Below are 15014 nucleotides of genomic sequence, written 5' to 3' on the forward strand. Positions count from 1 at the left end.
TTTGTTGGTTTTTTCCCGTCCCTTTCCCTGATCTCCCTGGAAGCAGCAGTCCTTTCAATGTGTGCTTTGTGGAAGCAGAACTGTCTGAGCCCTTTAAGCGGGAGATGAGCTCAGGTAGAAGGAACGCAAAGAGCTCCTTTCATCAGCCAGGGCCCCGCCAGCGGCTTCGGGGCATGTCCGGCTAGTTATAAATGGATCATGTGTTGCTATTTTTAGCCAAGAGAGGATTGTAAATATAAAAGGGTATAAAGTGCAAAACTTAGCAACAGTGGCGTTTGTTTGCTTTTGCTTTTTTCTTTTTTTTTTTTTCTTCCCCTCCCCGCTGGCAGGAATGTGTTGGGAGAGGAATGAAGTTAGAGCAGGAGATTTGCTGGGTGATTGCGTTTGGACTTTGCACTGCATGCAGCTTTTCCTAATATATATATATATATATATATATGTGTGTGTGTGTGTGTGTGTCCATGCAAAGGAGGGGCAGGAGGAGGGGAGTACGGGCTCTTCTGATAGTGTTTAAAGAGAGCCAGAAGTGCAGCCTGGGATGAAATGCAAGCTCTGGAGGCAGAAGGAGAGAGCGGGAGGAGGCCAGGGGGGATCGGTGGGGAAGGGGTGGGGGGTGCCCGGGGGGAGCGGGGAGGAGCGGAGCCCTGCCTGCGTGGGGACAGAGTTCAGCGAATGGAAAACACTGACACGGGTAAAAATAGGAACAGCGGGGTTAAAAATAGCATCTGGTGAAATAAACGTGCAGCGAGTCCTGAAACCCTCTTGGGAACTTTTCCCTTCTGATCCGCTTCTGCCCTGCGCCCCATTGCTTCTCCAGCGAGAAATCCCAAAGCAAACCCCTCAGCAGATTGAAAACGTTAAAGCAGCACCCTGACCCCTGCAGAGGATGAACTTGGGTTACTTTTTGACGGTTTTATGGATTATTTTTTATATATATGTATTATTTGCTGAAACTTTGTGTCAGAGGTGGGGACAACAAATTCCCCCTGTGCTGCGCCTGTGCATATCCTGGAACAGACAAGTTAGCAGGTCCTTGGGGTTGTTTTTTGGAGGGGGGTGTATTTCGTTTCTTTGTTTTTATTGTTGTTTTTGTGATGCTGGAGTTCTTGCTTTGCTTTTTAAGACCCTCTCGTGGCTTCCAGGAGCCGCTGGTGCTGCCCGGCTGCTCAGCGGCAGCAGCAGCAGCAAGGCCCCGGGCAGCCGGATGCCGGGGGGCTCCCCGCGAGTGAGGGGTGCATCCTTTCCCCCGCAGCGGGGTGGCAGAGGGAGGGAGCAGTGAGGACAGGGAGACCTCGAGCAGCTCGTCCCGTGGTGGAGCACAGGTTGGCCGGTGCCTTCCCTCGGCGGGGCTGCGGTGTGGGGGTGCCGTCGGGGGCTGCCGGGGTGCGCAGGGCGATGCTGAGGAGGGCTCGCAGGCAGCTCCTTAGAGGTTTTGTTGCAGCTCAGGCTGTAAATCTCGCTTGTTTTGACTGGACTGGGTAAGTGAGGCAGAAACAATCCCTGTGACAGACCCCGAGGCAGCCCCGCCACGGGACAGAGACAAGCAGGAGGTCCAGCGGTTCAGTGCCAATCATGGTTTTAATCACGTTATTTTTAACTAAGCAGCTGGAGCTTCCCCCGTGGTTCTCTATGGCCCAGGTAAAGGCAAGGGGCATTGCGGGGGGGCCGCTGTTGTCAGCTCCTGCGGCCTGCGCCATGCCCAGCCTGCTGGACACCGCTGATGATAAACACAAACCCCGAGATGAAAAGAGTTCCTGTATCGCGACATGTCTGATGTCGTCAGTTCATAGGGTTTAAATTGCAGGTTGATGTGTCCGTGTTTTTCAGGCCTGGTGTTGGCCTCCCAGATGCTGATGCCATGGCTGGAGGTGTTGGGAAGGGCATTTTACCGGGCAAAGTGCGGCAGGAAGCCAGTGTCCCTAATTGTATTTAGCAAGCTCAGCCCTGACCATTTAATTCCTGGGGTTTTTTTAAGGATTGGACATTCCACAACTTGTTTCCCTAGATCATTTTAAATTACTTCTGATGTTTAAATACATTGCGTATGGAGCCTGTCAAAATCCTTTAACCACTATATTTTTGAAAGCACAAATATGCTTTCATTTGATAGAGTAGCTAAAAAAAACCATCTTGTATTTGTGCAAAGCTGTTTGGTTTTTAAATTATGTTGTTCAAATCCTTCTAATTTGATCATTTCATATTTGATTCAGCAGATAAAACTGATGCAGAAACTCCTGTTATGAATCTAAACTGAGGATTCGTTTTCTTATCAAAATATTATTATAGAAAAATATTAGTCATTCTTCTTGGCATAGTAAACAAAGAAACATGTGGATGTGTTAATTTATTCCAGACCCAGCAAAGAGGGATAGTTTATATAAGTAAAATAAATAATTCTGGACTATTTAGTATTGAATCACTTTAACAATAGTTGACTAATAGTCAGATGTCTGAGCTACATCTTGCCCGTTTCTATTCTTCGGGGAATTTAACACTTAAAGAGTGTTTTTTTCAGGAACTGCCATTTTTAAATAGTTACCTTTTTACATACTTAATGTTTGTTCCCCTCCATAATTTATTAAGTCAGAACTAGGAGCAAACAGCTCAAATCTAGTTGAAATTAATCCCCTGGGAGTCTGCAAAGAAATTAAACTGCGATGATAGATCTTGTGAAAGAGTTTAAGATGAGTATATACAAGAGTTACATTAATAGTTCTTTAAAAAAGTTATTAATAGTTATTAAAAGGAGAGTTATTTTTAAAGTTTATTATTTTACTCTCTAGCATAGGTAAAATAGTATTTTCATTCTCAGAAATAGTGATGCATTGGTTAGGCATTTGTTTTTATCGTGCTAATGGATTGTTGAATTATAGATGTCTGATGCTAAATTGCATTGATGGTACAGGAATGAAAGTAAAAAGAAGTGAAAAAATGTTCTCACTACTGTAGTAGTATGAATGTTTCTACCTGTAGCACATGAAATTCCTGTATTTCTGCAAATGGCTCTGCTAAATTGTTCGTTGTTAAATTGTTAGCGTTGCCTTCTGAGTTATTTTGCTCCTGTTCGTAACTGCTTACCATTCTGTTACGTTTTTCCGACTTTGAGAATGCAGGTGGCATGTCTCTTCATGTTGGTAATTGATAACAGCTAGCTAAGATTAACTTCTAGGATTCTGTTGGTTTAGATAACAAAATTCCACCATTGTATTTTTGCATTTGCCTGAGCTTTAAAGAAATCAATCCCGTGGTTGCTCCTTGTACAAAATTTAACCACCTGCCAGTGGTCTGATGGTGAGAACGTTGGTCATAGAGTGCAGGCATACCCAGTAAGTACTTAAACACTCATGGGTATTTTAGCTATCACCTTTAAAAATAATAAAAAATATATAATTATCAAATCTAGAAGGCATTAATAACTTGTCATTTTGTTTGAAAGGGATAGTCAGATAAACAGTGTTTTATATGGGGAATGTGTTGGGGAGTTTTGAAAACATAAAAAATTAGTAGGTTTTTTGACAATATGGAGATAGAGTATCTCTGGAAAGTCACAGCTGAGCACTTGCAGTCCTTGTTCAGAATGATTTTTACAGAAGTAGATTTTTTGGATGCATGGGAGGGAATTCAATGCCGTTCTCTAGAAACTTGACAGGAGAATTACATTTTGTTAGAAAAAAATAAGACATTAATTGCAAAGACAAAAATCTCTAAGAGAAAGATAATTACCATTTTTCCTGGTAAACTTCTCCTATTGTTTGTTATCATGGTAAGGACATAAAAGAGGGGTGTTGAATCAACCATTTTGATACTTGCATTTTTCCTTGGAACCTGCCTTCCCGCCCCCCCCCCCCACCTTACAGTGGATACATCGAGTTCAAGATGGCATAAATAAAATGTATTAATTTAAATTACTGGCTAATACGTTTGTTCCCCATATTATGGTTACAAATTTATACATAGATGAGTAAGATGCTGCAGTTAATGTGTTTCATATTTTGATTTAGTTTTTAAAGTTAATTTTTCATGTAAATAGTTTTATATGATTGTCAGATTAGTATATTTAATTTTGTCAGGATTGCTACAAGCTCAGTGCTAAAAGGCATGGGGGGGGCATGAAGCTGCTTTACGAGTATTTGAAGATTATTCTATACATTTATACTGGCTCAGTGCTAAGAAGTCAGCTTTGTCCCAAATGTGAACTGTAACTGTAGCATTAAACATGCAATTGCACCATCTGTATTTCAAGGAAAAGTAGAGAATTTCATAGCAGCAATCATGATTAGAAATTTAGAAATCTTAAATGATGGGAGAAAGTAATACCAAATAACTTGGGGTTTAACTCTAAAAATAAAATTCCTAGATCTTGATGAAAATAGATTCTTAGCATTTTTCTAGATACTAAAAAATGAGCACAGGGAAAACTAACATTCTGAGAAGCTGCAGCACAGCATTTCTAAATAAAAGAAGGAACGCAACTAGTGAGATACTAATTACGACATTTGTTACTGATCCCTGGGGTTGTTTCTTCCCCCCCCCCCCCCTCAGGGAAAGTTAGTTAAAGCAAGTAAAATACTGAGGTTCTTTGGTGAGAGAACAGGAACACAACTTATGCTTGGCACAATTCAAACAGTAAACCCCACCAAACAGTGTCTGAGACCAGAAGAGCTGCAGCTTTGCTGAAGAGCCTCTGCCAGAGCTCGCTGGAGATCTGCTCGCGCTCTCCCAGCTTGTGCACGACGCTTTCCTGTGTGCACTAGCCCGGGCAGACATTTAGGTTACTTCTTATTACAAGGGAGTGCATTAACATCAGGAGGCCACACTGCATGAGGAAATATATGACTAGTTTAGCGATGGTTTGATTGCCTGTAACTATTTGGCAATACTAGACCTGCTATACTCTAGTCCTCTAGTCCTTTTCTATTTATTTGAATGTCGTTTTAATCCTATTTTCTTGAGTGAGAGATGTAGGGAAAAGAAAGCTTGGCAAAAACATCGGAGTATTGACTTGCTCTTTGCATATTTGGGAAGGATTCCCTTTGAAATATTCCTAAGGCTTTAGAAAGCTGGAATGGAAAAAGAAACTTATTACAGTAAAACCACTGATGTAATTATAATTTCCTAAAGTGATGCAACGCTTTCTGTTACCCAAATAGTTTGTTTCCATGTTAATAACAAAACTGAGATTACCAGCCTACAGTTTTAATTTCTTCTGTCAGATTGTGCCAGTTCTGTTCCTGTACTAGTTTTAATTGTTAAAATCTACTCTTGCTCACTATCTCTGTAGCTTGACTCCTGATGCATAGCTGATGTGGGTCTCCTTCCCATGGGGCAGCCCCGGCTTCCCTGCAGCCGGTCTGAAACCTGCAGAGTATCAGATGTGTGTTGGGAAGCTCAAAAGTTGCATGCGATTGATTTGCTTGATTTTAACAACTGTGTAAAAAAAAAATAATCAATCTGTAGTCATGATTACATAGCGACTAATAGTGCTTACCCAGGAGATTTCATTTCCACCCCCCTGCAAATCCCTCACAGTCAGGAGCATGTAGCCAGGTATCCAGCGCATACCACTGGTATCTTACAAAAAATCATCTCTCCGAGATCTCTCCCTTAGGCAGCACATGGCTGCCAAAACAGACTCCTGCCGAGTATCAAAGGGCATCCCCTGCAAGGAACCGAGGCTTCTCCCAGCAGTTTTGACAGAGCAGCTGTCTGGCATAACCAGAGCTGCAGCTGGATAGTCCCAGCCCTGCTCATCCTGCTTTTTTTTTGTAAGGAGTTTATAAATACACACTGCTGCTCATGAGGTTCCCCAGGCTTAGGATTTTGTGAGCACATCGGCTGTTTGATCGAGTCAAAACTACTACATGCAGTGTGCGTTACCAAACCCGGGGAAGAAGCTGTTCCCAGAGAGAGGTCTCGAGCTGCCGGCAGTGGCCCTGGATGCTCCATCGCGGTTGCTGGCGCTGGTTTCTCTGTGCTTTCTATACATTGAAAACAATGGAAGATTCCAAAAAAGCACTGACAGCTGCTGCCAGTGGTTATAGGGAGCCCCTGCGTGGTCCTTTGCCATCCGTCATGGGCTCTGCAGCCGTGAGGTCTGCAGTAATGTGCTTGCTCAAATGCTTCCACATAGCCCAAGGGAGACGTCCGTTGGTGCTCATCCTACAAAGAGCCACTCTCAGGGTTTCATGCATCACGCATGAGCATTGAAACTTGGCCCAACGGGGTCCCTCAACCCAACGCAGGGGTTTCGAGTGGTGGTCCTGAGCCCAAGAGGCCTCAGGGAGCCTCCAAAGAGCATTAAAGCCCATGCCTAGAGGAGGATACACATGCTTAGAGCCCTGCTTTAGGCACAGGAGTAATGGATGTACAAATGCAACTTGGAAGGACTGGAAAAATGTGCTAGGTTTATTGTTATGGGTTTAGTCAAGCTGGCAAGTGAACCCAGCACAGAGTTAATGTGGCTGCAGGCTTCTCGCAAAGCAGCGTCAACCCACACCGCCCAAGGGAGCACCCAAGCTTTGTGCCGAGCACAGATGAAGGCAGGGTTTGTAAGGCTGCGGCTCCTCTTGTGCATGCTGCCCGGGAGCGGCCCGCTGGTGCAGCAGCAGCAGGTCAGCTTTCCCATATATGGGAAAACCCTGCTCTAATTTTTAAAGCTCTGTGTTGTGGCAGTGCTGAATATGGGAATTTTCTAAGCAAAGCTGAACGCGTGTTATGTTCATTTGTATACCAGCATCTGGAATGCTGTCATTGCGGTTGCCACTGCAAGGTACACACTTGCAGCCTTTATGTGGGCAGGTGCCCAGCCGTTTCCCACCTATTTAGGATTTTCTAATATCAGAGTGAACCAGGGGTACAGAACAGGGGAAGGCTGATGCTGAGATGCTCTAGAAAAGCAAATGAGCAGGGGGCCCCATCACAAGACATTCTGCATTGCTAGTTTGGTGAGACAGGCAGTAAAGGATAAGGATGAGCATTGCAGCAGTAAATGTGCTGGTTCAGAGGCATTATTTAGTAATACGTATTATTTTGGTATTATTTGGATTTACACGGAGCTCATCCCTATACTAATCTGAATGCTTTACTCTTCTCCAAGCCTTTGCAGGCTGCCCATAGAGCTCATAGACAACCAGCCTGTCATCCCTGTAATTCTCGTAATCTAATTATTGCCTGCCAGAGCAGCATGTAACTTCTGCTAAAAATCCATCATGTGCTTACTGCCTTGATGCAGATGTCTGATCTGGAGTAAGGGTCGGCCAGAAATGTCCTGAGGGCTCCTGGGAGTATCAGGAAGCTGAGGTGACTCTGGGACTGTGACCATGGTGGAATTTTTCTCTTGGTTGGTGTTCACCTGTGTGTGTGTTTCCTCAGCAATTAAAAGGCTGAGGGAAATGGGAAGGAAACAACCATGTCTGCCTCTAGGACAAGGTAGCTGCTTTGTCCTGTGGGCAAATATGAACCAGTCTCCTGCCCTGGCAGCCTGGGACAGGCAGACCTCCCCCCAGGCACTGCTTAGCATTTTGGGTGCACTAAATCTACTCATTTGGGGGTTTTGTTTGTTTGCTTTTAAGGAAAAAAATAGAACATTAATTATTATTTGTAAAGGGCTAGATTCTCGCTACAGAACAGCCCAAGTGAAGTTAAATTATACAGTAGTTACTTTGCTTAAAATATTAAGAACGGTTTGCTGCCATTGACCAGCTGACCACTATTTTTGAGCCAGCAAGTGTTCAGAAGTGCCTGCTGGTGCTGCTGGTGCCTCCCCTGGTGTTTATCCGTTGACTTGGGGTGGCAATGAAGAATGTTCTTTGATGTAAGCCTGACAAGTCCAGCAGCAGAGCTGCCAGCGTGAACAGGATGTGAATCTAGATTTGTTTTTTCTTTTTTAATGAGCTTGTTTAAAACCAGCCTTCTTGCAGCCCTTCCGAAAAGAAACCAGAAATGAAACCCACCCTGGCAGTTCCTTACACGGCCCAGGTCAGTGCTGGTTTTTCCCTCCACGTGCCCTGTTTTAGGGACAGCACCTGTGGGAATGTGCCATTTTCTCAGTAGCCGGAGAGGAAAACATTACAGGTACTTGCTGGCTGGAAAAGAAAGATGCAGCAAGCAGCAGCTAGTTGCAAAATAGCCGCTTTAAAGCAGAAGCTGCCTGGCTCTGCCAAAGCTGAAGGGCCAGCCCCAGAATGGAATGCTTATAAAAATAAGATGGTAAGCATGCAGCAGAGAAGGAGTAGAGACCAGGAAGTTTCAGTGTTACATACAACATGATACTCTGCTTGGAAAAATATTGTCACAGTTATAGAGATATGGGCATGGGTCCATAGTTGAAAGGCATAGGCCAGTACTCATCATTAGAGTGATTTTAATCTCTCATTTCCAATTTTATCTGTGGAAGAAACTGTCTTTGGCTTGAAAATTCTCATGTGAAATGTCAAGCCAAAGGAGGTGTGTTTTGTCTGGGGAAAAGTTTGAAGTAATTGGTTAAGGCTGGTTTTGAATTATAGAGGGGGAGAAATTTGTCTTATACCATTTCAAAACAACAGTATATTGAATTATTTAAAAATCTAGAGGATAATGGATTTATTTTAGTTTAACCATGTTGATATGTTTGTAATGGTTTGGATTTTCAACAAAATGAAAGAAAGTGCTCCTTTCATGCAACCTGATGGGGAAATAAAAACAAGAGAGCAACCTTTGAGAACACAAATGCTACAGCTCCTCAGACATCCTGAGTTACAGTGGGATATCTTGATCTGCAGGACTTGAGAAAGTCTGTAAAAAGGTTTTTTTTTGGGTTCTTTTTAATAGCTGAATCCGATTTCTGTCATCTTTGTTAAAAAACAGGCTGTTCCATGAGCCCTAATTACATCCAGAGGGACAAGTTTCTGCTGGGACAGGGGCTGTAGATATGCAAGAACTGGTGTAAACTCTCTGACTTCATTTTCCTTCAGGAGTTGTAAAGAGGCTCCAAAAAGTTAATGAGGGGCACTGGAGAAGGGACAAATCTGAGCAGAGGAGGAGTACTTGGCTGGCAGTTGTGTGTGTGCTGTCAGCTGGGAAGATGCTAAGTTCTAGCACTCCTCTGGGTTTAAAAGTTATTTAAGAACATACAGTCGAAGGGCTAGAGAGGTTTACTACAATTTCTGCAAGCCCCAAATCTTACACACTTGGGGAAAAAAAAAGCTAAAGCACTCTTTAAGTACTCTCTGTCTTGCTGTCTTGCTCTCTCTTCTTTCCCTGCTTCCCCATCAGAATGACAACACAGACCCTGAACTTTCATCTTTGTACGCTAAAGGCTACTTCAACACAAAAAAATCCCTCTCTGGCTTTTTAACAGTTACAGCAGTTGCTTGAAGGTGAGTAGGTGTTCTTTCTTTTGAACCGGCAGTTTACAGGCAAGCTGTACCTTCTTGTGGTGTCCTAGCAAGAAGTTAATAAATTACAGACACTTAACCACCCTTCTTCTCATTACAAATATGTAACAGCCTTTGCAATCAGAAAAATGTGTTCACATAATAGCTTAGCCTATAGAATATTATTCCAGCAATTAATTTATTTTCCTTGCTTTTTTGCTCTTACCACAGTAGGGACAGAGTGGTTCATCTCTTGGGTATTTAGTTGCAGGGCAGACAGTTTACGTGTAGGTGGGGGTATTCCACATGCATTTTCCTGTGTTTTATGCATTGTTTTGAATTTTCAGCCCTGTTAGTCTGGTCCTTAAAAAACACCTGAAGTGAAATCACCCTCTGAGCCGCTGATCTGGTTATTTGTGTTATGTCAGGCTCTATCAGTGTCCATAAAAAATGCTCTTCCAGCTCTGCATGAGGTACTGTGTCTGTTATGCTGGAGATTTTGCATATCCTACCAGGGCTAGAAAGCGCCGAGAGGAGACCCAACAATATTTAGGTCCAACCCTCTTCTTTCATAGCCCCAAAGTTTGATACACGTACTGGTTTATATCATAGCCCGGACCCTGCTCTGGTTCTGTTGCAAACATTTTCCCCTCTTGCTCCCCTCTATCTGTAATAGATAATGGTGTGAAAGTTTTTGTTTATTGGAAAGACCTTAGCTGACATGATTCACCTCAGCAAGCAATGAATGTGCGTGTGTGTATATATATAGGTGTATATGTATGTGTGTGTCACCTTTACAAAGTCTACCAAAACACTCTGTGTGCACTCCAACGGTGGTGCTTCTGTCAGAGATGGTGGTGTTTACTTTACAAGCAGGGCAAAATTCTTCAGAACCAGCAAAAACTAGGTCTAACAAAAATAGTTTAAGTAAACAAGATGTTTCTGTCTTGAGAGGAGGTAGATGTGCCTGTGTAAGGACGTGATCCCTATGGAGTCTGCCCTGCCACAGAGTATAAATAATAATGATCCCCTTCTCCCCTCCAAAAAAAAACCCAAACCAACCAACAAACAAAAAAACAGTGGAAAATTAAAATCAGGAGCTTTGTTGCTTTTCCTTTTCAAGCATCTTGTCATTAGGATGCAGTTGGTGTATGCCAGCTGCTGCCTGATGGTGTTTCCCCAGTAGCATTTCCCTTTCTACGTGTCTTGAAGGACAACGGCAGGTTCCTCCTCTACACATGTGGCCAAAGAATGTCAGTTTTCCACCCAAATGAAATTGGGGCATGCACAGCTTCATTATGTGAGCGGGAGTGGGTTATATACAGCAGTGTTGTGAGTGTCCCCTTCCCCATCACCTTAGCATCGGTAATTCTCTGCCCGGATTGAACCAATAGGCTACCTCAACCTTTCTTAATAGATGTAGTTGAAGGCAGGAGACCGTTGTAATTTAGGAGTTTTATTGTCCTCGGCTCCACTGTGGCTATCACCTGTATTTCCATGAAATACATGAAAACGTTTTGAAGCATGCAGGATGGTCACCTTTGAGAGGTATCTTACAAAGTTTCTTTCCTTGAAAGCTTGTAGCTCTATTTCAGCTTTTATTATTTTTTGTAGCCCATAAAAGCAGCAGGAAGATGATGTATCCTTGCTACATAGCCTGCTTTGTAGTGCTTGAGAACAATTTTTGTCCCCTTGACCTTGGTGAGAGTTTGGATGAAGTTGCAGCAAAAGAATATGGCTTAAAATATAGAGTAAAGGGTGGTGTTTGTGAATCTGTGATAACAAATAAATCTAAGTAGCCTTTTGAGAAGTATTTCCTGAGGAGCTTGAACAGTGAAGAGGACTGGTATTTTAATTTTAATAGATTATGATCTATGCAGAAAATTTAATTCATTTCTGCACCAAGCTTTATTTTTGGCTTACAAGACTTCACTGCCTTTAAAAAACACCAGTCTTGATTTAAAGGCTCTAAGATGTCATATAAATACTATGCAGACAGCAACATTAAGTTACCTAAAAAAAGTAACAGCAAAATGTAATATCTGTGATAGTATCAGCATGACAGATATCGTAGCACCTGAAACTTCTTGGGAGGTTTTCTTACAGCCCTGTTAGCTCAGACCCTGTGTGGATCATCTTTTGCACATTTTTCAAGTCAGCAGAACTGCAAACAAGGGTTTAGAGACTGTAAGTAGTAAAAGTGGAAAGGAGAGAGTGGAGTTGGAGGAAAGGGGCTCTGATATTTAGTTTCTTTTTCTTGGCATTATTAGACTCCCAAATGACAACGTTTCTAGTTTTCTAGCACAAAGGAGGCCTCATGCTGTTCAGGATCTGCTGTAAAGTTCTAGTACAGATCCTTCTGTATCCCAAACAATTTATCTAGTTCAATGATATTTTTATTTCACAGCTACAGTTTTATAGACCCTAGTCTAATAGATGGTATTTTTGGAAACCTCCCGTTTATCTAACAATAAAAGCCAGGATGGAGTATCAGCTTCCACTTAGATTTTCCTGAATTCTCTCCCATTAAATCAATAACATTATTTTTTAAAATTATTAAACTTTCTTTTGCTTGTCAGGAGAAAGGCTAAAAAGGAGAAATTAAAATACTTTTTAAAACAAATACTGAGGCATAAAAATAAAAGTGATTTCAACTGAGTTAAATCATCTGGGTGGGTTCCGTCACAACATTTACATCATTATAAAATGCAGCTTTAATTGCAGAAATGCAGCTGATTTAAAACATATACTGTGAATGCTAGAAGTAAATGTGAGCAGCCCATTGTGACTTTTGGTTTATACACATCATTAGTTTATGCACAACTCTTATGTCTTAAATCCAAGCTGTTGGGAGGGGGACCGGGAGAGTGGAGGGAGAGAATCATATGAAAAACCCTTCTGACAAACTGACAGTATCAATATACGACCTCCTGGGTTTTGATTAGACCCAACGACCTGAAAGGAGCTTTATGCGCGTAACCAGTTGCAGTAGCACTTTCATTTCTGTCACAGAGATCTGAATAAATGAATTGCCCATCTGCAATTAATTCGCATTGTACAAATAGTTTGAAGACTGAGTCGTCTGTCTTCCGAACAGAACAATCTATTTTTAGCTTTTCAAGCAAGCCTGTTTTGTGTTCTTTGTGGAGTCAGCGACATTCTTTCAATTTTTCAGCTTAATTAACACAAAAGAAATTGTAATCTGAGAAGGAGCAGAAACAAGAACCCCCTGAAAACCATGAATTTGCAAGAAAGCAGAAGATGGCAGCTTTGCAAAAGATAGCTGGCAAAAAAGAAAGCAGAAAGTTCAGAGCAGTTTGTGGGATTTTGGCTGGGTGCTATAGAAGCTAAATTTATACATACAGCTTGTTGATTTACAGCGAGCGCTCACAGGTCTTGCAACTGATTTTGGATTCTTTCTTCTGAAAACGAGGGCCACAGAAAAAAACATTTTCGCATGAGGTAATAACTACAGCAGAGGAATACTTGTGAATAAAGCAGATTCTGTAGAATTACGTACATACGTCTGGCCTGGGAGTGAACATTGGTGCATGCTCCCGGGATGGTTGAGAAAACACTGAAACCCCTCCAGATGGACTTTGTGTGCTTGCAGTTGTAGGTAAATCCTTATTTCAAAGGACATTCGTAAATATGTCCTTTTTATTAGTGTCGTGCCCTGATAAATGCAAAAATATCCGTGCATCACAAGATGTATTCTGCACTACATCAGTTAGAAGATTTGTGGTGATCGTTTGGGAAGAGGAAAGTACAGCTTGCTGCTCAGAGGGATTTGAGCTAAAATGTGAGTTCTAGATACAAGAAAAGGAAGTGAAAAGCTGAATAAACACAGAACACAAACTGCAATCAGTGCATGTTCAGAAATAGTACTTTGAAATAACAATATTTCCGTGCTTGCCGCAGGTGCTTTTCTGTTTAGATATATTAAATATACAGCATTAGTGTTTGCTGTGCATTAATATTATGCCCGTGTAACATGTAAGCTTCCCCATTAAATACCTTCCCAAATATCCATTTGTGGGTGCTTGTTTGAAATATGCAAACAGAAGGAGGAACAGTCATAAACTTTCAGCCTCCCCTCTTTTAACCCAGGCAAAGAGCTTGAAAGCCTGAAGTACATCTCCAGAAAGCATTCCAGGGACGTTGGCAGCCCCGCTCAGCTGGTGGCCACAGTGGCACAGGGAGTGGGAACGTGTATTCCTGCAACAACTGGTGCACCTATAGCCTTATGAATCATGTGCACCATCATTTAAAAATAGCATGTAGGTTCTAAGGTTTATAACCTGGGGTACTGAGAGGTATTTAGCTGCCTAAAAATACAGCAAAGTTCCGAATGGGATTATTTTTGCAAATACCCAGTTAGTTATGGCAAACAGAACCAGCTGAACATCAACCTGCACCTTTAGATACAAAAATACCTTTTGAAATCTGGTCTCCAGTTGCTTTTGACAACTATTCCCCAACTGATTTCACCAACCTAACTATTCCGAGTATCAGCTTTATCTGGTTCCGTCCCGGTACTTGTGTATGAAGAAGTCGTATCACACGTTACAGAAAAAAAAAATGTGCAGAAAAGGGCTTTTTTTGACAAGCTGAATTTAGTTCCCGGAACATTAAGAACCTTCAAGCGTAGCAAATTAAAGTAGAAGCTGTGACTGACTTCTGATTAAGATACAATTCTTCAGTTTGTTGCAGAAATGGACTCCTGCAGCATGGCGCTGACTAGTCTAGCTCTAACCAGTTTTGCTGTACCAGAGCCTCACCTCTCAAAATGAGTGCTGGGGGAGATTCCTTTCACTGCTGAGGGCTTATAATACTGTATCCGCCTTTTTTCCTTCATTGTAGGAACAGGCTCTCTTTTCCATCTGTAAATGAAAAGCGCAGCTGAGCAATTGGGGGGGGGGGGGGGCAGACAGGAGAAACGTCAGTGTTCTTACTAACAAACAATAAGGAAGTTATAAAGCAGCTGCAAAGCCCCTGTGAAGGATTAAGAAGGTGTGTAACTGGCATGTGCAATCAGCTAGCAACAATGCTGGAAGTAAATGGGAATGGTGAGCAGTGGCGGGACGGTTGCTTTGCTCACCTAGAGCCTTGGGAAACCTGAGTAAGGGAACCTGTAAGTTTCTTTAAAAGTCATCTCGCTTGGTTTAACTTCCAGGTTTCCACAGTGCCGGATTTCTTTTGCAGTTCTACCCACAGGTAGTATGGAAGCTGCGGGTCAACGCTGAAAGTTGGTGATGAATATTAAATAGTAAAAAACGAATAATAAAATAACCAGTTTGCACTTTTGCATGAATTTGCCCTGTGAATTTGCCCCCCACAGTGCTAAGGGAGGTAGAGGAAAGGTAACATTTATATCATCTTTTTCAGTAGCTAAAAGAAGAAGAAAGTGACAGACATTAGTACTCAGTGAACTGGCATTTAATTGTTAGAGTTCTAATTGCAGAAGTTTTCTGTTCTGAGTAGTATGCAGGCATGCCTTTTGTGTCTAAGGGCTAAGCATGCTCATAATGCTAATGCATTAGTATGCGTTCATTCTTTGATTAGTTTTTAAGATTTGTGGGTGTTCATTAAGCCATTTCAGTGCATTAAAACCAAAAAGATAGATTTCTGTGGTCTCCATATGCTTAAATTTTTGGATCT

The 15014-nt window shown here is 42.2% G+C and overlaps 1 protein-coding gene and 1 long non-coding RNA gene across 3 annotated transcripts in view; one reads left to right on the top strand and one right to left on the bottom strand.

Moving 5' to 3' along the window:
• Positions 1 to 15014, top strand: part of GNAS (GNAS complex locus) — a 158376-nt gene that overhangs the window by 29014 nt on the left and 114348 nt on the right. The gene's annotated exons all lie outside the window — the stretch shown is intronic.
• LOC136020368 (uncharacterized) lies at positions 4614 to 13129 on the bottom strand. Of its 2 annotated transcripts, none has more exons than XR_010615306.1 (3): positions 12874 to 13129; positions 12717 to 12775; positions 4614 to 4816 (listed from the first exon to the last, which is right to left on the bottom strand). It is a non-coding gene; the product is annotated as an uncharacterized LOC136020368 (long non-coding RNA). The 2 variants fall into 2 exon arrangements; XR_010615305.1 differs by lacking the exon at positions 4614 to 4816 and adding an exon at positions 7984 to 8024.

This window comes from Lathamus discolor, chromosome 11 (genome assembly GCF_037157495.1).
Source record: "Lathamus discolor isolate bLatDis1 chromosome 11, bLatDis1.hap1, whole genome shotgun sequence".
Classification (NCBI taxonomy): domain Eukaryota; kingdom Metazoa; phylum Chordata; class Aves; order Psittaciformes; family Psittacidae; genus Lathamus; species Lathamus discolor.